This window comes from Gavialis gangeticus, unplaced genomic scaffold (assembly GCF_001723915.1).
Source record: "Gavialis gangeticus isolate Ggan-Ray unplaced genomic scaffold, GavGan_comp1, whole genome shotgun sequence".
Lineage (NCBI taxonomy): Eukaryota > Metazoa > Chordata > Crocodylia > Gavialidae > Gavialis > Gavialis gangeticus.
In genome coordinates this window covers 11,388,562-11,416,002 of record NW_017729011.1, presented here as the reverse complement: position 1 = coordinate 11,416,002, position 27,441 = coordinate 11,388,562, and the positions used below count along the sequence as shown (strand labels likewise).

Genomic DNA, 27,441 nt, shown 5'->3' with positions numbered 1-27,441 from the left:
CGGCGCGGGCATGCCCAGAAACGGCTTCTTTTTCTTGTTCATGGTGCCCGTGATGGCGGCGGCCAGGCCCGAGGGAGCGGCCGCACTGGAGCCGCCCGCGCCTGAGGAGGAAGAGGAAGAGGAAACGGTCGCAGCGGCCATTTTGGGAAGCGGAGGCGGTACTACCCAGGCAGGCACCGCGGCCGGAAGTCCCACCCACGGGCTTCCGGGCCGAGGGACTCAGGCGGAGGGGAGGGGAGGGGGGATGGAAAACACAAACTCATACAAACCATGGGTAAGAAAAAGGTGAAAGGGCTGACAAAACCCCTAGATATCAGCAAAATCAGTCAGTCAATCTGGTTAGCAGAGCCAGAGCCTTCTCCTACTGGACACTTAGGCTCCATATCACACCCTCCACCCTGGGCAGCCAGCAGATTGGAACCAGCATTGAGGTGCTCACTGAGCTGGAGGATGAGGTGTTTGTCTCCAACTTCACCGGGGTAATAAGGCCAGGTATCTGTTGGCTTTGGGTTAACAGCTATGGTTCCTACCATTACATGACGTAGTGAGCAACTTGTGCTGCAGCTGTTTGACCAAGAGATACCCACCCAGGGAGTGTCTACACATGCGTTTATGCTGGCTTAAATTTACTTCTCAATAAGTTACTGCGCAGTAAGTGGGAATAGGCTGGTATCTACCTGTGCAGGCATTAAAGCACATTAATGCTGTGTGTGGACTGACTTGGAACTAAAGTGAGTCCCAAGTCAGTCCACTCACACAGTGTTACTGCGCATTAAGGCGTCTCCATGTACGTTACTGCACAGTAACTAATCAGGTGTAAATTTGATACCTGCATGATGTAGGTATCAGATTTACACTCAAGTCAATGCAAGTCATCATATTTATTGTTCAGTATGGGTACGCACATGTAGATGCACGCCTTTACTGTGCAGTAATTTTGGTTACTATGCAGCAAATGTGCATGTGTAGACACACCCACAGAAAAGGAGAAGACCCGGAGTCAAAATTATTCCCCCATCCTACTAGGTATCTATCCTTGATAAAGCTCCCCTGGCTTCAGTATAAATTTGTCCCTAAATTGTGTAATCCAAATGATGCTTTTGGACCTCACTGAAAGCTTCCTCTGCTCTTGAAAGGTCTGAGGGCAGAGCACAATGGGCCATTAAAGCCACTCCATGGATCCTCCCAAGTAGATCTCCTGCTGGGAATACTACTTGGTAGGACTGCAGGGAGGCAGGGGCAAGTAGCGGAGAAGTTGCAAAAATAAGCAGTGCTGCTTGAAAAACCTGTGGGAATACAGCCAGTGGATAGTGCCCAGGGACTGCTCTGTCTAAGAGAGTTGGAAATGAGTGGGCCAATATTCGCTACCTATGTAAAGTGGCAACAGCTGTGTTCAATACATTTCTGCCGAATGCCTTACATCTCCATCAGTGCTATATCACTTATCCCAGCATGGGACAGATTCTTTAGGAACTAGATAAACTTGTTTCCTTCAAAACGCCCACCTGGGACACAGAAGGAACCTGGCCATAGCAACAGCCCTCAGCCCTTCCTCTGTTATGACTGCAAAACTCTCATTAGAAGTTTGAAGGAGAGATGCCAGGCTCTCTCAAACCTTGCCTTTGAGGCCAGGAATCATCTTTAGGCCATTTCAGCCAAAGGCACAGAAACCAAAATGAATCCAAATTCAAGCGCTTTATTCAGTCTGCAGTTCACAGATGCGCCATCCTGCTGATGGCCCCCAGCCTCTGCTTTGAAACAAAACAAAGCAAAGCAAAGCAAAGCAAAAAACTAGTCCCCATTATAAAACAAAGATGCTGGATCACATTCTCCGCACGCCCCCCTCTTTCCATCTGCAGCCCCTAAATCTTTTTCTGGTCTGTCAGTGCCAAGCACCCTGGAGTAAACCCAGCCCTTTACAAGTGTTTCATTAGCAGTGTCCCAGATACGTAACAAATGGACACTCCAACTCTGCACTGCAGATGATGCATCAGCACAGGCACACTTCATTGTAACCTCCAGTTATTATACCACATGAGTGAAAGAGGGCATTTTCAGGCACCTTGGGGTTCAGCATTTTCTATTTCAGATGCAAGCAACCTAGGCAGGATGCAGAGACACGGCTACAATCTTTGCTGCCCAAAGTCTGGTTAATAAACCCAATGCTGGAGGCACAGTGAGGTGTCTGTAGTGACAGGGCATACGCTCTTTCCATACAGAATACGAGCGCTTGACTCCAGTGTCACAGTTGAAATCTTCTTCCTTGGTGGCTATCAATCACACCGTCTCTCAATTTTCCTCCTGCAGGGAGCTTTCTTGAGCTCCTATTACAGGATTCAGACCTGAGTGCAAGGGAAAACTATTCGTGTTAGGGATGAAAACTAAAAACCTGATCATGCATGGTACAGAGCTCCTTCACCTCTCCCCTGGATTTAGTAGGGCTTGGGAGCCCTCAGCATCTTCTCAACACCTTGCAGGATTAAGCCTTAAGCCTCTGAACTGCATTACACCTGTCATTGCCCTTCACTGTAACTACTGCTGATCACAAGTGTGGTCTTTCCCCAGTAGAAAAAAAATCCCCTAGTTCCTGTGATTTATTTACTATTCGAGTGGCCTGATAATTTGCAGATCTACTGTCTTTCCTCATAAAGATGAAATCCTCCTTGCTTAACAGGTTCCTTATTGACAACTTAATATCAAGGGCTCTGAAGACTGTATGGCAAATCTGGAATGATCTTGAGCAAGTGGATTTCTATCAGCTGGCTGAACACAGAGTGCCTGGCAGCCCTGCCACAGAAACAACCTGTAAAAGGAAAAACAAAACACAGGCCCTCTTCATTCATGGTCATTAAGTGTCCCCATGCCTCTTTTTATGAGGACATGAAAAGTGTCATGAGGCTGACCTCAGCATCCCACAAATTTCAGATGAATGAACTTTCCCTGCTACCTAGATTAGCCACGCTCTTTTGACATGTAACAGCATTCTTCCCTTTCTAACTGGCGCAACAATTGAGTTTTTAGGTGGACCTTTCAAAAGCAAAGCATTGATCCTGGTGGGAATAAAGACAGCCCGGAGCTAAGCAATTTTGTGAGTAGCAGAAGCCAAAGCCAGACAAGAGGAAAACCCCTTGCTAGGATGTGAAATCCATATACAAACATAGACCCTTCACTAGCTAAGACGCTTCCTGCTCATTTGCACATATACCGTTTGAGAGAAAAGATCCAGATAAAAGTGCTGTTGATCCACAGCTTGATTGTGCTAACTTTTCTGGAGAAAGCATAGCTACTCTGCATAAGGCAGACATATGCTGCAGCTTTGGCACAAGGAGATCCGGTTGGCATTTGCTTGCCAGGCTTTTCCCACCCTCCTCTGATACCATCTGCCTCTGCAAAGCACTGAAACTCCCATCTGTCAATTTTACTGTAAACACACAATTTACCAAGGCTGCCGAAAAAAAGCTCATCTGACCCCCGGAGTTTAATGAGCAGTAGGTGACCATAGGAGATAGCCAGCCTTAGGTGTACGTTATCACATTGCTCTGGCATTGGGGAGCCTGTGCCTTTCCCTGACTGCATTATTTTAATGTGTTTCTTTGGATCCTTCTTCCCAGTTGGGAAATCAGAGCCACTAACCCCGCAGCCTTCTGACGTAGCGCAGGTCCAAAGCATAGGGATCTCCACTGCAGGCTTGGAGTTACATGTGAAGGAATGGAATAGCACAAGGGCTTTTACAGCGCCCAGAGCATCACAGCTTATGTTCAATCTCCCAGAAACACTTGCTGCCATCCTCACACATCCAGCTAGGAGTCAGACACTTCTTCCCAGCAGGACCATGCCAAATCAATTGGCCAGCAATGCCCAGCAATAAGTCTTCTCATAACACTGCCACATGCACGATGGTTCGAATACAGCAGAGTGAAGAATTGCCTCTGTGTTTATCTAGGCGCTCTCCAGCACCACACGGGCTATGGTGGCACCAGAGAAAGTTTTTTTCCTGTCACTGCCATCCTTGCAGGCACTCTCAGCTGGGACGCCAGCAGTTTCTTTCCTCGTGGCAGTGTCCAGATATACTAACTCAAATGCCACGACAACCTTCTTCCCAACAATGCCCTCCCCATTACCTAGAGATCCAGCTGAGGGCTACTTCAAAGTGTCCTGAGCATAGCAGGTAGAGGAGCACCAGCACCACAACACAACCTTAGCACGCATCCCACTAAGGCCAGCAGTGTGTGCATCAAGCAACTTCATCCTAGATGCTCATCAGCAACTCTGCTATGGGGGGGCTGGCACTGACAGTTCTCCTCAACAGAGCTGGAAAGCAGGATAAGAGGGAGGCGTGGAGGTAGGGGCTGGTGGGGAGGGATAGGAAGCAGATAGTTCATGCAATCACAGTCCCTCTGTGATGTCTCCAGCCCAGGAACCAGCTCCACCACCTGTTTCATTCAATGGGAAAGAGCAAAGGAGGGGAAGGGAGAAGAGGCTGGCAGATGGTGTGTGTTCCAGGAGATAACACAGGGCTAGTTCAGAGGTTACTAATTGAGTTTCTGCTTGCCTTTCATATTCAATGCAATTCAAAATGAGAACACATGGTTTAACACACACCTCATCCTCCCTCCCTGAGGTTGCTCCCCACCCCTCCTGCACACACACACCAGAAAAGCTTGAATTGGAGAGATGTTTCCTGTTCATTCATAAGCCAAAGCAAAAGGGAAAAATAGCAGCGCCATCAGCAGAGAAGCAATTAAGGTACAGCTCGCTTGAGGCAACCCCAGAGGCCAAGGTCCAGCCCTTCCACGCCAGCAGGCCTGCTAACAAGCAGCTGCTGCATAGAGCCAATGTTAAGCCACCTGCCAACTCATAAGGCATGGGAGACTAGAGCTCCCCACTCAAGCTGTGCCCAAAGTGACTGAGGAGGAAGGAAGGGCTCTGATGCACTCCACCTGAACGGTGGCAGTAAAACATCAACAAGAGAGCAGGCCTGCAAAAGCCCCTGGAGCAATAATACTGCGTCCTGACTGTGGGGGATGGAGGGGGCCCATGAGCCCCACACTAAGCCCATGAGTTCCCTTAGCAAATTGAAGTCTGCTTTTCTGAAGTCCAGGGTCCTCGCTCTCCTGTTCTTTATCCTTCCTTTCCTCAGGATCCTGAATCAGGATGCAGTATTACAAAGAGCTACAGTGACATATTACATCCCTAGGCAAGTTGCGGCAAATCCACTGTCATTCAAAAGGGGAAGGTGCAGCACGTTAGTTAATATTTGCACCATCCAGCATTGCACACAGGACATATATATGATTACCTACCTAAGGCACACAGTGAGAAAAGAAAATTGTGCAACATATTAAGTTGAAGGGCCACTTGTGCCATGGGAACTGCATCCTGTGCAACATGCTGGAGGGTGGGGCAGCCTAACTTCAGAAACGCAGGTCATCTTCCACCATTATTTAGCATTTATTTCACTTCAGTGGCTGCTAAATCAATACATAATCTTCTTAAGGCTCCAGGCTTTCATACCTGTATGGTAAGGAGACAGTCTTCAAGAGGATTTTTTAGCAACAGTGACAGAAAGTACCGAGGGGACTGATGGCATGTTTCTGGAAAGGAGTCTGAAGCCCAGTCATTAGACCTGGAGACTGGGAGCAGGTCTTGTTAGGATAAAGATTTCTTGTTAGTTTGCTCGAAGGGACTGAACTCCTGATCTTTGGGCCTATAAGCTAAAGCAAAACATCCAGTCCTATTGACCCAAAGGCAGAAGCAGACTCTTATCCCTCTATACATAGTCCAGCTGCAAGAAATAGAAATAAAGCTCACAGCTACCCAGGCCTAGTCTCCCACAGTTGTTCAGTCTATGGCAGATTTATGGGCAGCATTTCTATCTTGGCTGAGTGTTTAATTTTCATGGCACAGTCTATGTGGTGCATCACATGTCTGTTTGTGATTCAAGGTTCTCCTTTAGTCAGCAGGAGAGGCTGAGGCTCAGGATTTATAAGCCTCAGTTAAGCTGTTCTCATTGCAAAGTCTAAGTGTTCTCTAATTTCAAAATCTTCTGCAAGAGATCCATTTTGTTTTCCAGCCAGCTGTGATCAGTTCACCCAAGACAGCCATTCTCAGAAGGGCTCAGCACCCATTCAGCTTTTTTCAGTGGGGCCCTTTATTTTAGATGCTTAAATGGAAGATGAGCTCTTCTGAAAATCTGGTCAAGCATAGCTAGCTTGACCTCACTACATTTACTTGCAAAGGAACAGATGCGTGACATCCACTATGAGGAGCACAGTGCTCAGCAAGGGATAACGTGAGAAGAGGATGTCAAAGCAGATTCATAGCAGGTAGATCATGCCTGACCAATCTGGCCTCATTTTATGACAGGGTCACAAACGACGTAGACGCAGGAGTAGGGGTGGATGTTGTTTTCTTGGATTTTAGCAAGGCCTTCAACACAGTATCTCATCCCGTTCTCATAAATAAATTTATTTATGAGGCTGTGACATAGATGTTTACATGGTCTGGTGGGTGGCATATTGACTTAGCGGTCACACCCAGAGAGTGGTAGTAGACGGGTCAGTATTGGCCTGGAAGGATGTGGGTAGTGGGGTTCAGTCCTTGGACCGATACTCTTCAATATCTTCACCGGTGACTTGAATGTGGGTGTGAAGTGTACTCTGTGCAAGTTTGCAGATGACACGAAATTGTGGGGTGAAGTGCACACTCCAGAGGGTAGGGAAAGACTGCAGGCAGACCGGGAAAGGTTAGAAAAGTGGGCAGTACACAATAGGATGCAGTACAACAAGGACAAATGCAGAGTGCTGCACTGAGGGTGCAAAATATTCAGCACACTGCCTGGCTGGGAAGTGACCCTCTCAGCAGCACAGAATCAGAAAGGGAACTTGGAGTCATAGTGGACTCCAAGATGAACATGAGTCGTCAGCGTGACAAAAATCATCAGCAAAGTTAACCACACTTTATTATGCATTAGGAGATGCATGATGAATAGAACCAAAGAGGTGATACTTCCCCTCTATGTGGCACAGGTCCAGTTTTGGACACCATACTTCAAGAAGGATGTCGATAGCCTTGAGAAGGTCCAGAGGAGGGCCACTCGTATGGTTAGGGGCTTACAGGACAAGCCCTATGAGGAGAGACTGAGGGACCTGAACCTCTTCAGCCTCCACAAGAGAAGGCTGAGAGGTGATCTTGTAGCCACCTACAAATTCATTAGAGGGATGCAGGGATCAGAGATACATTGTTCACCAGGGCGCTTCTTGGGGTAACAAGGAACAATGCTCACAAAATGATAGAGAACACCTTTAAGCCAATATCAAGGAAAACTTCTTCACTGTAAGGGTGGCCAAAATCTGGAATGAGCTTCCAAGGAAGGTGGTGCTCTCCCCTACCTTGGGGGTCTTTAAGAGAAGGCTGGATAGGGACCTGGCTGGGATCATCTGACCCCAGCACTCTTTCCTGCCCAGGCAGAGGGTTGGACTTGATGATCTGTTGAGGTCCCTTCTGACCCTACCATCTATGAATCATAGAAAATCAGGGTTGGAAGGGACCTCTGGAGGTCATCTAGTCCAACTCCCCCCTCAAAGCAGACCATCACCGACTAGATCATCCTAGCCAAGGTTTTGTCTAGCCAGGTCTTAAAAACTTCCAAGGATGGAGCTTCCACCACCTCTCTGGGTAACCTGTTCCAGTGTTTTATTACCCTCCTAGTAAGAAAATTCTTCCAGCAATCTAACCGAAACTTCCCTTGCTGCAACTTGAGCCCATTGCTCCTTGTTCCGTCATCTGCCACCACTGACAACACGCCAGCTCCATCCTCTTTGAACTCCCTTTCAGGTAGTTGAAGGCTGCTATTAAATCCCCTTTCAGTCTTGTCTTCTGCAGACTAAGCAAGCCCCGTTCCCTCAGCCTCTCCTTGTAAATCATGTCCCCCAGCCCCCTCATCAGTTTCTCTGCCCTCTGCTGGACTGTCTCCAATTTGTCTATATCCCGTCTGTAGTCAGGGGCCCAAAACTGGACACAGCACTCCGGCTGTGGCTTCCCCTGTGCCAAATAGAGGGAAATAATCACTTCCCTTGATCTGCTGGTAACACTCCTCCCAATGCAGCCCAGTATGCCACTAGCCTTCTTGGCAACAAGGGCATATTGCTGGCTCATATTCAGCTTATTGTCCCCAGGTCCCTTTCTGCAGAGCTGCTGCCCAGCCAGTCAGCCCCCAGCCTGAACCAGTGCATGGGGTTGTTCTGTCCTTTATACAGGACTTTGCACTTGTCCTTGTTGAACCTCATGAGATTTCTTTTGGCCCAATCCTCCAAGTTGTCTAGGTCACTCTAAATCCTAGCCCTACTCTCCAGTGTATCTACTACTCTCCCCAACTTCATGTCATCTGCAGATTTGCAGAGGGTGCACTCTATGGAGAAGGTGAAGATCTCTGCTTGCTGCCAGAGGTCACAAGCTTCCCGCCTCCACCCCCCTGGGAGTCCATGTCCTTTCTCTTTTCTAGCACTGCCTCTGGTGTTTATTCCTCCACAATCCCAGAGGTCTCCTCCAGCATCAAATCAATGGCAGAGGGGTCTTTAGAGCCTCACCACCTCCTCCTGTAGCTCCCTTGCTTGTTCCCTGAGAAGCATCTCCACGAGGCATCGCTCACTCCACAGGCACCACCCGATCTGGCCATCACTGGAAGGAACCTGCAAGCCACAGGTACCAAACCCGGCCCTGAGTGGAAGCCTTGATGGAGAGTGGTCCTGCCTGCACAGGTGCAAGCAGAAGCAGTAGCAATGGCTCTGGCAGAGCAATGTCCTCCAGCCAATTCCCTGGGCCTCCTATTCTGCCTCTTCTCTCTTACTGCTCTTTTTCCAAGCACACCTTTGCTAGCAAACTTCAGCATGAGGAACAGGAAGAAGCTAGGGGAAGGTGAGAAGAAGGAGGTGGCCTTTAAAAGCCACATATCCAGGTGTTGCTGAGGGAGCCCCCTGTCCCAAAGCCAGGACAGCCTGCGATGACTGAAAGATCTGCGAAGGTTGGCTGATGACACCAGGCTGGGTGAGAAGGAATAGTGGCCAAAGGGTAGTGCTCTCAGGGGCTGTGTGTTGTAGCACAGGGAAAGCAGCATGGGGGAAGGCTCCTTCATGCTGTGCTAGTCTCCTGGCTGCCGTTAACAAAAATAAGATTTGGGTGACGGGGTACTCTCTTCTTCCCCGCTTCCTTCTTTATTCACCTGGATACATGCCCCATCCATAAATCACTGTCACTCAGGATAAATGGAGGCCCATAAGTGCCACAAACACTAATGACAACATTCATCAAACACTGAGCTGCTCCATATTGCACCGGTCGCAAGGACGCCCACAGCCATATGGACAGCTTTCGCTCCAGCAGCCTTCACTCCCCTACTGCCACCCCCTCATCCTCCTGCAACAGGGCCTTGCCTTTGCATGCATTCATAAGGATGCCTCCCAGAAGTCGGGAGCTGCAGCTTAGGCTTCATGGATGAAAGAGACATCAAGAAACAATATATCAGCACCTTGGTAGACGGCATGATATTGGGGACTGGGAATGGGATACAGAGCCCCTCATGTCCAAGCATCATGCAGCCTAGATGGAAAATACCCAAAGGTTGGTACCTTGTTAAATGAACTAGTCTTAAGCCAGGTTGTCAATAAAGTTTCCATACCACAAGAAAACCAGTGGCTACAACTGGTCGACTCAATTGAGAGGCCTCAGGGACCAAGTAATGACATCAACTTCAGTGGGACAAGACAGTTTGTAGGATCCTTGCACTGCCAATGCTTATTCTAAGACCGTATCTGCATATGTGTAGCAAAATTCAGAATCCAGCGCATGAAAGCAACATGTTCTCTGGAGTTACAGAATCATGCACCTCCCTCCTCAGGCAGGGGACCTGGAGGGGTGGAAAGAGGTTGTGGTCTGATAGGATTGCCTGCTGCTTGTTTGCCTTCACGGTGGAACATGCAATACAAGCATGATCATTCCTAGGGTGCCAACCCCTCCCTCCATCAGAGATATAATAGCACTGTAATAGCAGAGATGGGCTTGATACAGAAATAACTGGATGGTGTTCTTTGGCCTGGCATACAGGTGGTCAGGCTGGATTCTGCAAACAGTCCCTCTGAGACCCAGCTCACGAGCCATTTCTTTTCATGTTTTCCCAACATTTTTTTTTTTAAACTTTGTTGAAATCAAAATGTGTTTTATAGAAATATGTCCATTTTCTTGGGAAGCTGTCTCTGAATGGGGTTTCTGCTCAAAACTAGGAGAGACCAGTAGTTTGGGAGTAAAGAGAACATCTAAATTCAGTCACTGTTCAGATTCATGCAGTGGGATGTTTGCTATCACGGGGAGACTTTCACTTTTTGTGAACTATTTGAACCACGCTAGTTTTCATTCCAATACAAAAGTAAGACCACATGTCAAAGCCTTCATTTTTTTGTTTGTTTCCTGCCTTAAAAAAAGAAAGTCTATGAAAACCAAATGGTCCTAACTGTGTTGCATCGTTAAGATATCAATGGCTGGGTTTAATTTAGCATAAATATGGCGTTTCCTGTGAATTTCTCAGGCTTCCACAAGACAATAAAAAAATAATGGGTTGAAGGGCAGAGGTAGCATCTAACCCTCCTAAGAACAGGTCGATGCTTGTTTTGGGTGAGGTAATTATGTCTGAAGAGATATGGCAGCTAACCGGCAGTCTTCCCATGCAAGGTCAAGAGCTGGAATGGCACCGAGTTAGGAGGTTAGGTCCCAACCAAGGGTACACGCATTGCTCTACCCTAAGTAAGATCAGCACCGCATCTGCCATTCACAAGCCTGCAGTGAGTCCTTCACATTCATGAGCAGGAAAATTCACACAAATGAAAATAAATAAAAGTTTATTGAAATATGAAACAGCAAATGAAAATGGCTGTTTTGGGCCTTTTGCAGCAATTATGTAAGAGACATTCATTTCCTTGTGTTTATATGCAAGTAAAAAAAGATGCTTTAAAGTAATTCTGTAATTTATTTACCCCGGAAAGCTCAGCTGAGATGCAGCATCTGTTTCTCACACTGATCACTTTGCTATTTTCTTTACCTAGTTTTCCAATTATCTCAAGGTACAAGATGGCCAAGTGACTCATCTAAGGGCACAGGGCAAAGCTGACTGACATTATGGGAACCTTTAGCTATGTTTATCTCACTCCGGCCACTTCACCACACACGCCCCATAAGGAATGGGAGACAAAACCAAGAATGGATGATTTCATAAATTAGTTATGTTACAGCAACATTTGTATCTAGGGAGGGGGATTAGGAACAATTTGTTGGCACAGGGGAGCCCAAAATGAGACAATGAACAGTGAAAGTGAAGAACTGGGAAGGCCAGCTCAAAGGCCAGGCTCTTCTGTACCCTACAGAGAGACACCAGTGCCTTCAACATATTATTTTTCTCTAAATCAAGGCATAGTCCCCAAGACAGAATCATTTCTTAATTCTTTCTTTTTAATGGTGAAGCCCATGCTTGGAAAAGTGAGGAATCAACATCTCGAGCCAGGTATATGTGATGACCCCAAACAGGAAGTGGTCAGAAAACAATGCAAATAAAAAGTAATTTGGAGGACAAAACAAAGCGTAACCTTCCTCCTCAAAGGGCAGAAGAATTACTAAGAAGAAGAGGTATAGGTTGTAGCTATGTTGGTCTAAGGACATAGGAAGACACAGTTTTTTGGGGTAAATCCAACCTCTTATTAGACTAACTCAAATAGTTGGAAAAATTCTTCTTTGCAGGCTTTCGGGTATGAATACCCTTCTTCAGGCTGAGGAAGCATCTGCAGTTGGTGTGGGCTCTTCCGGGGTGGAATGAATAGTAAAGAAGCCAGAGGCTCGTATACCTGCAAGAAAGCCAGTCAGTAAAAATATAAATTGAGGAGCATGTGTATCTAGAGATTTAGAGATTTGTATCTAGAGATTTGGATTTCCTCAATTTACATCTTTGCTGACTAGCTTTCTTGCATGCAGACCAGCTTCTGGCTTCTTTACTATTCATTCCACCCAGGAAGAGCACACACCAACTGCAGAGGCTTCCTCAGCCTGATGAAGGGTATTTATACCCGAAAGCTTGCAAAGAAGAATTTTTCCAACTATTTGAGTTGCTCTAATGGAAGATATCAGATTTACCCAGAACCTTGTCTGCCTAAGCGCAAGAGGGGAAGTTTAAAAAATTCCATTTTGGAAGAACCAGAGCAAGATTTCCAGCTTGCTTCTCAGGCCCTGTCCCCCTAGTACAGGGAAAGAAACCACAGCCCTGATATTTCACCGTACTTGATTCAGAGATAGTTTATAGATCTAGAGGTTACTCGAAGCCCAGTGGCTGTAAAGGGGAAATAGTCTCCTACAGGTATCTGTGTCAGCCTGACTGTATGAAAGCAGCTCAAGCTGTTAGGCAGTTCATGCCTGTTGGCAACCAGCCATCCTTCAATGCAATTCAACCCAAATTGGTTTGTGCACTGGGGCTGTCTCCTTGCTACACGCACCGTGCTGACAGCAGCACATTGACCCCTGCAATTGAAGGGAGGTTTCTAAGAGCCCATCCCCATCAGGTTCCAGATGTTGCTTTGCCTGTAACAGGTGAGCCTGTGTCCCTGAGTCTGAGACGAGCCTGGCTGGAAGCTGCAAAGGGTGAATGTATTCCCATCAGGAAGGGCTAATTTACACTACGAATTTTCCCTGCTTCTAGCCAGCCGAGGCGTGGGAGGATCTCCTTTTTTTTAGTTCCAAGTCCAGCTTGTGAGCTGCCAGCCCTGATAAAAATAAATGGTGCTTCCTGCCAAGAAGAGAAACCTCATCACCCATAAGAGAAGACAACAGACTGAGCTTTCTTCTTCCTGCCCTTGTGATCTCACTGTGCCTACCCTGGCAGCAGCCTGTTTCCACTCATACAGAGTTAACCTAGCGCCAACTTGGCAATCCTGTGGCCCGCAGTCCGAATCAGCTCCAGAAGGGGAATATGTCCAGCTACCCAACACGGACCTGTCAGTCCCAGGCTAAAGGAACTGGGCCCACATGCGAGGGCCACTGTACATTTACCCTGCGGTTCTCTGCTAATGAAGATACCAGTGGCTTCTACAGAGCCGACACATACTGCACTTCTTATTAATGATGAATAGTTTATCAATTAAGCACCAACAACAGGTACAAAAAACAGAAGATGATGCAATCCCCACCACAAAGAGCTTGCAATGAACAATGCAAGAAGCACTAGGGCTAGGATGTTGCCCATTCAAGTGCTTTTTAGGAGATTTTTTTTTACAGTCCCTTAATATCAGCCCCCAAAGGAGCTACATTGTGCTGGTGTAAGACTGGAGCTATTCAGAAACTGGAATGCCTATCCTTCAAGAGGAATTTCCTTAGGGCAGAAGGCCTTTTTGTTCTGGGTTTGCTCAGGGAGATCCTAACCTGTGCCAGGGATTCCTCAATATTGCCATAAACAAAGAATTTCAGTATTTGTTTGTCCCAAAACAGAGGGAGAAGTTGAAGCACCAGCATTTTCATAGATTGGAAAACTTCCCCCAGAAAGAGCAATCTGGACATGTCAAAATTAAACAACATTCAACATTTGCAATCAAAACAAAGCATTGCATTTGGAAGCATCTCACTGAGAAGGGAAAAAAAAAACCCCACACTCCTCAAAATTAAAATTTTCTAGGGGAAAAAATTTGATCGACACAATCCCATATTTTGCCAGGAATATTTTTCAGTCTTTTCAGAGTTACTGCCAGCTCAGTATACTCTCAGACAGCATCAGCCAGGCTTCTGAAATGCCCAGCTCAGAGCACTTATACTGAGTCAAGTTATATTGGTGCAAAAAAAATCCCTAATGCAACCACGTGCTCTCGTTGGTGAAAGGGGCTCTGTCAGTGGCATCAGGTCTACAATGGCATTTTCAGGAAACATAGGAAATAAAACTGGAGCGACTTCCTGGATCAGCGAGTCTAGTTCTCTGCTATCACATCATAAACCCCACTGATGTGCCAGCTTCACCCTAAAGCCTTTTTGCCCCTTTACCACTTTTACTGAAAGTCAATTCCAGATCTTTACCCCTCTGATGAATATAAATCTTCTTCTAATCTCCTGCCAAACTTTAATCATGGACAATTTAGAACCAACTGCTCTTGTGCTGACATTGAACTCTGCCTGAAAAAACAAATGCCTGTCTGGGAGGTGTTGCACCAGAGTGCTCATTGCAGGTCTTTTCTTTCTTCTGTGGAGGTGATCCTAGCTCGTGAGGATTGGGCACAGCGGGACAACATGGACAAAGGTGCAAGATCCATCACAACACTTGCATAGGCCTCGCTATCCCCCACTGCAGCCACCTCTTCTCTGCCCTGACTCAAGAGGTTTGCATTCATTAAGGAAATATGTCTGAGCTTCCCCTTAGAAAGGGGGGTATGGACCCTGGGAAGGAACAGCAGCACCATCTAACCTGTCCAACTTCTAGGGAGCTGCTGCTGCCTCAGTTTCTCAGCACTCAGCCCTGCCTGATTGCTACAGTAACTTGTAACCCTCCAAACAGGCCAGAGAAGAAAGCCCAAGCCTCTGCAATTATCTAAATCCACAACAAATACAAAGAGAGTCTCTCAGTCCCACCTGAGCCCAGTTTTCCCCTGCCTTAAGATCCACCTTTTCACTTCAGCCTGATGAGCTCCTCTAAATCATACCATACATTTTACCAGCTCCCAAATGAGCCCAGAGCTCTCCAAAGACTTCTGTTACGTCTCCACCTAAGAGGGCTTGCTTTGACTGCATGGCCTGCCAGCCATATGATTTTGCTCATTTTCACCACTTGGGGAGGTGACCTAAGCTGTGTCAAAGGTGATAATCAAGCCATCACCCTTTAAAGAGCCTGTCACCCCACAACAGCAGGAAAGTATGTTGCCTTGGCCAGGGTTTGCACAGCAGCAATGGGGGAAAAGTGGGATAATGAAGCAATGAGGACACAGATCTTGTTCCAGGCAGGATTTTCAGTGGTGTAGGAAGCACTGATCAAGGTACTGATTGATTCCAGTTATTGCTTGTTGCATAGGAGTGGTGCTTCCATGCTGCTCACCTCTTGCCTGAGCCCTTATTATCTGCTCTTCGCAATTATGCTGTGATATGAATGCCGAGCTGCACAGAATCCTCCTAACTACATTCAGTATAAATTTCAAACAAGCAACCTTTCAAACTCGATGATGTTTCAGGGGCCATTAATCACGCACACGGCCTCACTGCCACGGCAGGTGACTACAAGTTAATAAAAAGGGGGCTGGAAATCAAACTTAAAAATAAAGTGAGATAAAAAGCAACACTGCTGTCAGCAGGGAGTGATACTGGACAGTTCTGCTGGGACCAGGCCATGAGGCCTTCTCCCTCCCCCAACCCATGCACATACACACATGCACACACACACACACACCCCCGCACCATATTAGCAGGGTTTCCATACCTCAAGTTCCTCCACTGCCCAAACAGAGAAATATCTCATTACACCCTTCTCTACACCAAGAAGGAGATAGTTTCCAAACCTCTAACCCTTCCCTTCCTAGGTTGCTTTTGCCCATAATGCAAGTAGTCATGTCTCATGCATCTACACGTGCACTTTAATGTGCATTAGCCTATTTTAATGTGCATTAAAGCATCACTAAAAAATGTGCTTTTTAGTTATTGTGCATTAAAATAGGCTAATGTGCATTAAGAATCATTTTAAAACCGTGGGGCATTTATACACATCCTTTTCTGGCCCCGTGACATGCCAGAGGTCCACTGCTTTGGAGCAGCCTCAATTAATCGAGTCTGCTCCACACACACGAGCTGACGCACACTGCACTGTGTTGCATGCAGTTATATAAGTGGAAAAATGCACGTCAGCTCACAAAAAATGGCAGCGGTGTGCTTTTGAACTAAAACTCATAGAAACTCATCTTTTATGAGAAAACTCATAAAACACCTTCTATGAGTTTTAGTTCAAAAGCACGCTGCCGCCATTTTCTCAGTGCATTTCGCTATTTATACAACTGCAAGCATCTCAGCACGGGGTGCTTTTCAAAGTGCCCAGCACTGCAGCACTTGCATGTGTAAAAATGCCCATGCTCTTTCGTTAATGTGCATTAAAACAAGCTAATGCACATTCTCCTAGTACGTCACAATGGAGGTACTAGATTTAATAAGCATCAACTAAAGCACGTTAATGCACACGTAGACACACCTTATCTCTAATGCCTAAGAGGGCTCCTCCCTCCTTCTCAAGGAGAAGCCTGCTTCCATAGCTCTAATATCCAAACCCTCTTGTTACGCTGCTTCCATAACCTTCCCTCCCATAGAAGGAGTGACTTGCCAGATCTCTAACCACCCTCTCCCCTATTATGAATGCAGACATCTTGCCCTTCACCTTGTCTCTCCAGCTTTACTAGACATCCCAACATGGACAGGGCACTAGCCCCCTCCCCGGTGGCCCTGGCACTGTGCTGCAGAACGTGCCATCTATTGAAACTACTGCAGATTGCTCCGGGCTCACCCTCTCTGACAGGTGTGTCTTCAAATCCATGTGGGAAGGGCTAATGGGATGTAACCTATGGTTTCTTGCAGAGGAGTAGGCCCTCTAGGAGCACCTCTTCTGAATCCCTCTCTCACTGGCTGGCCCGTGGAAGGAAGCAAAAGAAGCAATGAAAGAAAGAAAGGATGAAATGAAGGCTAACTGAGACAGACAAGGGGGCTTGGTGCAGAGGACCTCAATTCTCCTCGCATCATTGCGAATTGATGAAGAAAGAAATGAAGGGGTAGAAAAAACAGGAGAACGAATGATAAAAACCAGATAAGGGAAGAAGAACGTGTGAGTGAAAGGGAGAGAGGAAGAAAGGGAGGGAGAGAGACAGACAGCACTTCACAGCGGCACAGATTCTAATCTTGTTACTGAGTTCAGTTCAGGAGGTTGATACACCCCTGAGGACAGATTGACATTTTGATGCTCCTAGTTAGGGAAAACATGAACTGGGGAAGCTGCATTAACAAGCAAATAAATTTATGGTCGGCTGGCACTGAAATGAATCTCACTGTTTGTCGGCAGTGTTTAGGCAGTGATATATGAACAGGGCAAGCTCCCAGTAAAGCATCTTCCTCTTCTTCCGTTTGGAAACCAATGTTCACAGTGGGAGAGAGAGGGGAGTGGGATTTCCTGGGCTCCCATCACACAGGTGGGTGAGGCTAAACACAACATCCAAGGCAACCAGCCAGATGCAGGAAAGGGCGGAGGTAAAAGGTATTTGAGCACTGCAATGTTGCTGACTCAGCATCCCAGCCGAGTTGAACCAGGGAGCCTGATTCACTCAGGGATGGGAGAAAGACTTTCTGGAGGTGAGATGTATTTGATTTATAGCAGAAGTCAGAGTGACTGTGATTTGAAGCACACTCACATCAGTCACAGAAGCGGTGGGGGAAAAAAAAAAATCACTCGGCATCAGAGATAGTCTCGTGCTTAAAGCAGTCTCCTGGGAGTCCAGATGCATTGGCACTAATCCCAGGGCTGCTGTTAGGCCCATAGTGTGACCTTGGGCAAGTCATTTCACCACCGCATACCTCAACTCCCATCTCTCCCCAGTGGGGCAAGGAAGGGATAAGGATGGATGTCCACATTGTCTCTGCACTGCTCTTGAGGCAAAAACAAAGTAAGCCCTGTCCACTCGCTCCCACTCTGCAGACTCCAGACACGGGGCAGCGAGGATGCTTCCAGGCGGCTGCAGCTCCTGAGATCTCTGCCTTGAAGGGCAGTGGCAAGGGGCAGCATGGACATATCCGCAGGATACCGGGCTGTGTCTCCCATCACTGAAACACCCCATCAGTGAAAAACAGCCGCTAGTCATCCATGCCCAAAAGGGCAGAAAGGAAAGATTCCCGGGCCTGATCCTTCTGGTGTTAATCAGGCATAAATGCATCAGCTTTTCTGATCCAAGGGGAGGGGCGAGTCAGACCCAGCGCTCTGTCCTTTCTGCCTTTATGGGCACGGCTAAATAGCTGCTGTTTTCCAACTGAGGCTGGAGTGAGAATTTATAGAAATAATAATAATGATTAATCATACTTTGCACTTCTCTAGTGCTTTTCTTCTCAGGAATTCAAAGCTTTTTGGAACATAAATTAGGCAAGCTTCACACTCACCAAACAAAGGAGGTCAAGGGCATACCAAAGCCATTTTCACCCCCCCTCCTTTCCCTCAGTGCAAAACAGAGACTGTCTGGAGCCGTGAAGAAGCATGTGCAGTGCTAGGAGGGGCTCAGAGGGCTATAGCCACCCCAAAATTGACCTTAGCCTGCCACCCCTCCCAGCACCACCCTTCCTCCCTGGGTCTTCGCCACCTGCCCTGCACAGCTGATCCTGCCCTGCTCCCGCCCACAGCCCGAAGAGGCACGGCGCTCCCAGCCCAGCCAAATAAGTATGCTCAGCCAGAAGATGTATATAGCACAGCCCTCCCCAATTTTCTGTCTAGCCCAATTCAACCCCTGCCCCCCCCCCCACACACACACTGGGGAGAGGCTGGCAGAAGATCAGCACACACCAGTGTAGGAGGGAAAAGGGAAGGCTTCTGTCCCAAGTGGAGACTGCAAGGGGTACTGGGGCTCGTAAAATGGAATTGGTGGAGCTGGAATTAGCGGAGTCCCAGTATTCCCAGCCAGTGTGCCTGAGCAGGCCCCACATTATTTCTCCAACACCAGATGTACACTTGGCTCTCCAGCCAATCTGGATTCATTCCCTGTCACCCCGCAGTCACAGATAACTCGGGGCTGGGGATGAAGTTCCAAATTCCAGGCTTGCTCGACATCATTGCATTTTGGGCATAATCTGGTCAGACTGTTCCCAAGCAGAATGAATGGAAAAGAGCTGGAAGGCAGAGAGGGAGTAATGGAGTTTCCAGTCCCAACCAAGTCCCCATGTGGCTGGTAGAGCTGCCATTTGGGTCATTGCAGTCGATAGTCTGTTCCAGGCTGATTCTGGGAACCAGAACCATCTGGCAGCGGTGACCTCATTATAAATAAATTGCATTTTAAGGGGAAAAAACCCTAAACATTTAACAAAAAAACCCAAAACCAAACAATCATTACTCCCATGCTTACAGAGACATCCATAGACAAATGAGCCCACAGTTGCAAATGCAACCATAAGGGGATAAATACAGACAGTCTTATAGAAGCACGCCTATCACTGCAATTCTTCAGGCATCCTAGCTCAAAGGGACCAAACACAGGCATGTAGGGACACAGACGGACAGAAAGTAACACTAATGCACCTAGAGAAAGGAACAGACCTGGCTAAATTTACTGCATCCACAGACACAGAGACACTGACTCTTCCAGATGGAGCATTTATAGGGTCATTGTCAATTTTCATAGGAGGGTCAGGAGACTAGAGGTACTGGGGTGCAGGTATCTCGCTGGAGGAAGACAGGGGGAACAGTGGCCTCCTGGTTAAAAAAGTGATCACTGTGGGAATATAGGAAAACTAGCCAATTTCTAGGGAGCTGCATTCTCTTGGTGCATTTGCATCCTGCAGCAAATAATTATTACCTCCTTTAGCACATGCAGCCTCCCTGTTAAAATTAAGCCTGAGGATGTTAGGGAACAGACCTTCATTTGGGTAAATTTTCAAGGTCCTTCATATCTCCTACCAGCAGTTCCAGGGCCATGTGACTCCTTCAAAGAGCTGCTCTTCAAGAAGGCTCAGGCAGCCCTTTCCATGTCTTATCAGCATCCCTCAGACCAGTTCATTTGCCTAACGGCATCTCTGTATCTACCGTGAGACTCACCGTGTACCTGCAGCAAGTGACCACAGATGATCCCTCACTGCAGCATTTCCACAGCATCCTAAACCCACTCATACCCCTACAGGCATCCACCCTTTTGCTATAGGAAGGGAAGAGGGGTAAGCAATGTTGACCCTCCAATATCTGGCCTTTGGGGTGAACCTGACACAACTAGAAACATTTATCCAAACCCAGTAGCTTTTGGAAGAGGGACTGGATGAAATGGGAGCACAGAATGAAACAGCGTGGAACCAAACCTGCCCCATTGTATGCAATACTAACTGAAGAATCACTCTCTGCTGGGTTTTGCCCACCTCTGTCTTCTGCTCTTAGTACTGGATCCCTAGAAACAGGCTCTGTAATAAGCCTATGTTCTGTGCTCAAGGCCACTGCAAGATTATCTTCTTTTTGTATACAAACCCTAAAACCCCCCTGAGCATCCTGGATTTTCACCAGGTCACTGTGGGGCCTAAAACACTTTCTCATGATCAAAATCCTCCTGGTTTCCAACTTTTTTGCAGGTCACTCCATCCCTTGGGTTCCTGTTTTTTTTCACATAAGGCATCAAAGAGTTCATAACAATTTTTGTTCTGTGATGATCCATGTTGGTTTAAGCCAGCAATCAGAAGCCAAAAAGCTCTACAGCTCAATGCCAGTCCATTCAGCAACCAGACAGTCATACCAGAGAAGGCCTGGCCAGGCTTCCACCGGCTGAGCCCTCTAAGGCTCCATAACTCCCAAATATGACTTTCACTCCCTTCTATTGAACCCATCCTCATGTCCCTGCTAAACCTGCCAACATCCTGCTAACATCCCAAGTGTCAGTCTCCTACGATGATGGTTTCTTCAATGGATGCTGGAAGACTGCAGCTAGCCAGCAGCCAAATTTTCCACCCTCAGATGTATTTTTTTTGCAGCTGGGGAGAAAGGAAAAATGCATGAGCTGTGATCTTTATATGGCACTATTGCCACCTTTACATACACGTCAGTCAGGGTGAGGCCTAACTGTATTTGGGAATTAGCCATAGGGAGTACAGGAGCACTACAGGGACCCAGCGCTCCAGGGAGAGGAGAGGGAGAAGAGGTTGCCTGTGGTACAGAAGAGAAATGGGGAAGAGAGATGAAAATAGAGGATAATGCAGGAAGACAGGGGTCAAGAGGGAAAGAGAGGAAGAAGGAGACTAGACAGTGAGGGAAAGAAAAGGGAAAGATGAGAGACAGAAAAGGAGCAAAGACAACAGTGTGAGGATGGGAGCTGCAGTTGCTACTTTCCCCTGCAGCCTCTCCGCTCATTCAGCCTTGGCCACTCTGCTCTACTACCATCCATTCACTAGTGCTAGCGAAGGAGTATTCACCCACAGCTCCTGCCACCTGGATCAGTCTTTAAAATCTGCATGTATAAAAATAGGCAAAGTCCAGAAGAATTAATTCTGCATGGTCTAAGTCTCTAGCCTTAGTCACACCAAACATACCTTCTGTAGGCACATCTACACAAGATGCTTAATTCCCATTGGACTAACTCTACTGTGCATTAGTGCAGCCGGCAAAAACCGTGCTAATGCATTAATCTGGAGTAGGTTAATCCAATGAGTATTAAGCATCGCACAAAAAGCATTCATCTGAGCTAATGAGCAGTAACATCAATTATGGCACATTAAGTTAGTACATGTTATTACAGTGCATTAATGAATGTGTACATGCGCCCTGTGAGAAGCTCATTCATTTTATGGAGTAAAGTGCTCCTCATTGTACGAGGAGCCTGGCTACGTAACTTCCTGTTTAAAAGATTTATCCCCAACTACGGATTCTGTCCTGAAAGGAGAATAGAGGTTCCTCCTGACTCTGGAACTACTCTTACGCTTGAAGATAAGCATGTATTTAAGCACTTCTTTGGCCCAAAACAGGAGTGCTAAATGTTTTGCCGCATTGCCCTATGACACACTATTTTAAAACTACATATGTCAGTTGGCCCACTCCATCTTTATCATAGTTAAAAATACAAATTTGTAAGCAAAGCTGATCCAGAATTTTCTGGGGAAACTATTTTCAGTCAGAAAATATTATTTAATGAAATTAACTTGTTCAGAAAGGTATGTTAATTCCAATACATTTTTGCTTAGATCGCTAGCTAGATAGATCGCTCCACTTCTGTTTGTTGTGACTTTTTAAATTAATTTGGTATTACATTACTATGTTATGTGATCATCTGTAATATAATTTGAAACAGAAGTTGAGGTAAGAGTGTCACTGCCAAATTTCCAACTTTAATGAAATGAAAAATGCCAACCTTATTAAAGGGAAATGTTTTAATTAATTTAAAACTATTTTTCCATGTTATTCTGTAGTGCAGGAACTTCCGAATGTTGCTGTTTTGCTCTGATTCAGAAGGAAAAAAAAATCTAAACCCTAGGAAAACCTTGAGTGCCATAATGTCTGAGCTCTTCTCTGCTCTGCTCACCCAGTCCACGTGCTAAAACAGACTTATGCTATTACCCGTTCTCCACATTTCATAACACAAGGCTCTTTTCACGAGAGTAATCTACTCCACCCAAAACCTATATTGCAAACCAACTGAAAAGATGTCTTCTTCAAAGCACCGTGAAACTGATGTTCTTCCCAAATCATTGCTAGGTATTTGATCTGGGAAGGCTTTAATGACGAGAGTTGAAATGGCTGGCCATCTAATAATTTCATCCTTCTTTGAAAACCCTAAACTTAATGAACAATATATATGTGTGTGTGTGTGTGTGTGTGTGTGTGTGTGTGTACACACACACACACACACACACACACACACACACACACACACACAATGTGCATCCAGCGGTGCTACAGAATGAGATTATTATATTTTTATTGGGGTAGCACCAAAATCCCCATGCAGACCAGGACTTTGGTATGTTAGGCCCTGTATGAATATAAGACCAAAAAGGGGGAAGAGTTACTGTTAGGTGGGTGTCGTGCATCTAGTGGGATGATAAGTGATTATATTGCTATGGGGAGCTAATAAGCTGTCTCTGTCAGGAGTGTTTTATGTGGTGTATATTATCTATAGTTAGGTGTCCTGGTTTTGGGGCTGAACATCAGTGAAACGTGTTACAGTCTACTTGCTTGGGAATGATGCTTCCCAATTGCAAAGGGTTGCTGTGAATTAATATTCCCTGTTAGCTGTTCACTGCCTTGAGTGGAAAGCACCATTGAAAGGCCCAGTATTATTAGAGCTAGAAAGTAGGGGATTCTGACAAGCACCAGAAACTCAAGGTGCTGGTGACTTTTTTTGAGACAGGAAGGTATTTTCTTGCCAGCCAAGCTGAACTCTCAAAGTCAATCTTTCGTCTCCAGCCCAGAGGCGGCTTGATTCCTTCCTTTCCTGATCCCGGGTCTGTCATGGAGTTCTGACGCCCCCTGCTGTGAGCTGGCCCCTGAAACTCTGACAAGTTTTTCCTTGATTTTTCACACCAAGCAGCAGTGGAAATAGGAATATCTGAATCCGCTACAACAAAACAGATAGAGTCAGCAGCACAAAAACCCCTGGCAGACCCAACCTTTGCCAGTATAGTATCCTAGTCAGAGTCCGCTGTTCAGGCCACTGTTAGGCACAGCAAAGTATACACAGAGGAAGGAGGAGTCTACAGACCATTCACCTCTGAAACCATCGGCAAGGTTTTTATCAAAGGTCCAACACCCTGGCTGTCAATCAGTGTGAAATCTGCTAGAAGAGGCCAAGAGGCAGCTGCAAAGAGTCAAGGGAGATGGAGTATCTAGTTCAAATACACTGAGTTCAGCTGTCCTAAAGCTTTTCCTGATCTCTGATGCAAAAGAAAAATCTTTTTTGAGATTCAAGAAAAAGTTTGGTCAACTAATTATTTCCTCTCATTCTGCTGGGTCTCAGCTTTTTTGTGTTCCATGATGGGCCAGTTCATCAGCTTTTATAACCTGGTATTATTACTTTAACTGCAATAGAAGTACAGGAGGTTTCTAGAGACGAGAATGGGACCCAGAGTATCAGACAGGGGCACTGGAAGATGTGCAGGTCCCTGTTCTAAGGCACCATATGTTAAAGCAATGCTGTGGACCTGTTGGATTGGGTGGGGGATGGGATCAAGATCCAGTTTGGAGCCAGTCGAGAGGAGGAGCCTGCCTGCTACTTCTCTCTCCTAGCCTCCTCCCCACTTAACTCCAGTGCTGTCTACTGGAAAGGAGAAGAAGAAGGGACGGGGGGTGAGTTACAGGCTAGGATTTGCCCAGGCTGAGCTGGAGTGGGGGTCTGGGCGAGTGAGGGGGGGGTCCAATCCTCCCACCCCACCTCCAGCTCAGGCCAAGCAAACCACATCCTGCAGCTCATCCCCCCTCCCTTCTGGCAGCACTAGGGGCAGAGCTGGGCGGCATCATCCCAGCCCCAATCTCAGCACAAATTAACCCTAGGGAATAGACATTTCCTAAGGCACTCCAAAGTGAAGCACCTTCATCTGATCCCTTGTGTGATGAGGATTAACTTGTCATGTGATAGGCCATTTTTAAAGCACTCTGCAGCCATGCACTTGTGTCCCAGCACAGCTGTTGAGCACTATCAGAGGACCGATGATGTGACGGATGTCACTTCTGTCAGCACCCTTATTTATGTCTCCAGCCTGGCTGAAAGCCCGAAAACCAGACTCCCCAAAGGGAGGTCTTTTCTGTGGAGTTCAGAGGGTTGCTTTCTCATCCAAACCAAGTCTCCAAACCTACAGACATTTGTCCACCATGGCTTTATCTCTTACCTCTTGCCACACATTTCCTGCCTCTCCTTCGTGCCCCTGTAGACCATGGCCCTGAAGGACTTGCGAGTGCTGAAGGGCACCGGATGTGCCTGGAGTATGGCCCTTTCAGAGCTTTTCACATCTGCACCATACCCTCTGTGGTAACACAGACCCCATGACGTTCTCAACCAGCTGCTTACCTCACTCCTCCTCCCCAGCCTGAGAGGACAAAAATAATGGGGCTGGCCTGAACAGTGAGGACGCATGGCATTTAATGCATCTTTTCCAGCTTTAACCCCCTCCCCACCCACTGCTCATTCCTCTTCTGTTATTCTTGCCTTGGGTGGAAACCAAGATTTACTCAGGTAGGACAGTGGTTCCTGAAGCCCTTCCTCAGTGCACCCCTTAAGAAAGAGAGGCAGTAGATGAATGGCACAATGTCTACTTCTGGTGGGCAGGTAAAAGGTTTTAATTCCAGCAGCTGTGCAATGCTGTCTGGGCTATTTCCTGGTGTCTTTAATTCCCTTCACTCCACATCTGGTAAACTTTGTAAGGAAGGTAAAGGTGGACATTCAGGTTTCCTTGAAAGGTGGAGCAGCTCTCTGGGTGCAGGTTTCCCTTGCTTTATGCTGTACATGTGTTCCTAGAAAACGGCGCATAACTCAACTTCCCATAAAGGGAACCCACTTTACTATGTAACAAATTGGGCCACGTTCTAAGATCTCGACTGTACTGACCCCCAGACCCATTTCTACCACTTTTACAAGATGATTTTGGTACTCACCAACAGCAGACAGTACACACAAGCACAGGGTGGCGGTGAACGTTATCATAATAGGAATAGCAGCTACGTGGCGCAGACAATGAGCGAGGAGCACAGATCCACACAGGAGACTATATTTTGGTGTGCATCACTCCCACCATGCACCACACAAAGCAGCTGACTGCGAGCTTCCACCACGCGGATTGCATAAGAGTGAATTTCCCTTGCATATAACACATTTTTGGTATAAAAAGGGTTATTGCGTAAGAGCGAGTTTGCACATCCAGAACCCACGTAAAGCGAGGGAAACCTGTATGTGGATAGAGGGTGTAGCTGGAAAGCTCCAACCGTCTCCCTGCACACGGCAATACATGGCTGCCCTGAACAGAGCACTGCCTTTTGCAGCTAGGATTACATGCTAGTCAGTGGATATAAAGTTCAACATGAAGAATTTATGTGTTCATTGCAATCTCTTGCTGTATTAACATGGAGAGAGAAAAAAGGGCTCTGCTGAGAGGAGGTGACTAAAATGGCCTGGGGTCCCCTCTGTTCAGCAGCACAAGAAAGATTCTCCCGGTGCATCTGCACCCCAGTTGTGCCCGGTGTGTTTAAACAAAGTATTTAACTCTTGCACCGGGGGGAGCATTCCCAATGTATTTAACCATATTTTACTGGAACCAGCGCAACTAGGAAGTTGGAATATGGTCCGTCTTACACAAGCCGCCAGCATGACTAACAGCAGCCTTGGCACTGTTTGTGGTACCTCTGAATAGAACAGATGGGACTGAACATCTCCCCACGTGCATCACTAACCTGAGTGCTTCCCACATATGGATATCGCAGCTCTCAGCCTCCCACATACTCTGTCCTCTGGCAGTGAGTCACGCTCACCCATAGTGCCTCAGACTGAAAACTGTTAAGGGCGGGCTCTGGGTTTCCTTGTGTGCATGCAGCACCTAGCACCTAAGCCTGATCACAGCCTCTAGGAATAGTCTGAGGACATGACTAAGGAATACTTGCAAGCTTTCAGTTTTCAAAAGTGGCCATTCACTTTGGGTGCCTTTTTTTGTGGGTGCTGGACTTGAGACACTCTGTCTAAGGGCAGGTCCTGAAAGCAGGGCCCGTTAAGCTGTTGCAAGTTCGGGACTAATATAAAAGTCCAGAATGACTGGCCATGTTGTAAGCAGAATTCAGTGCCAGATCCTCAGCTGGTGTAAATCAAACATGTTCCAGGGGGCCTTGCTATCTCAATCTGGGAACCAAAAATAACTGGTCAGGCTTTGGGGGTGGTGGTTGTAGTTGTGTTGGTCTAAGATCATAGGCAGACATGGTTCTTTGAGTAAATCTGATTTCTTTTATTAGACCAACTAAAATAGTTGGGGAAAGTATTCTCTGAAAGCTTTTGGAAGACAGGTGTTTGTACGCAAAAGGTTGCAAAGACAATTTTTTTCCAAATATTTTAGTTGGTCTAATAAAAGAGATCAGATTTGCCCAAAGAATGTGGTCAGGCCTTCCACATGTAGGTCAATAACTCTGAGCTCTGGACCTAAACCCTCCTATTGCCAAGTATGCACCAGTTCCACTGACAGCACAGAGAAAGGACAGCAACATTTCTCTTTCTCTCTCTCCCTTTTTCTCTCTCTTTTCCATCTACACCAGTTGTTTCACAGAGGGAGACATGGGGCAGAGAGAGGGGAGCACATAGGATTATCTGAGTTTCCACACTCCCTTCCTGCATACGTTTTCCTTTGATAAGGATGCTGACTGTGATGGATCAGAAGAAACACTGCTGTTTGAAGAGGACACAGAAGAGAACACACTAGGAAAGTTAAAAGTTGTACAAATGATTACTGGCTTCACCTCAGTTATGAAGCAAGGGCAACAGTGCCAAGAGTGAGCATGTCTGGATTTCCTGGGACGTGCTTCAGGCTGCTTTTCCTGCTGGCATAGCTCCATGGAGCAGAGCATGGAGGGTGGGGAGGGGCATCTGGTCTCCACAGAATCGGGATTTTCATGCCCCGACCACTGAAAGGCAAACTGAAGCCATACATTTACTTTGCCCAGCAACTGGGAAGTGCATCAAGAGAAGGGCTAACTAGCAGATGTGGGGGGGGGGGGGG

At 46.8% G+C, this 27,441-nt stretch overlaps 2 long non-coding RNA genes across 2 annotated transcripts in view; both read right to left on the bottom strand.

Annotated features, from left to right (window-relative positions):
* The window catches only part of LOC109292882, a 134,108-nt gene extending 117,250 nt beyond the window's left edge, over positions 1 to 16,858 (bottom strand). Inside the window, exon 1 of the long non-coding RNA XR_002096196.1 lies at positions 16,547 to 16,858. This is a non-coding gene — a long non-coding RNA (uncharacterized LOC109292882). The remainder of the gene's footprint in view (positions 1 to 16,546) is intronic.
* LOC109292883 lies at positions 1,677 to 4,434 on the bottom strand. The gene is made up of 2 exons (XR_002096197.1): positions 3,777 to 4,434; positions 1,677 to 2,342 (listed from the first exon to the last, which is right to left on the bottom strand). It is a non-coding gene; the product is annotated as an uncharacterized LOC109292883 (long non-coding RNA).
* Positions 16,859 to 27,441: the final 10,583 nt, after the last annotated feature.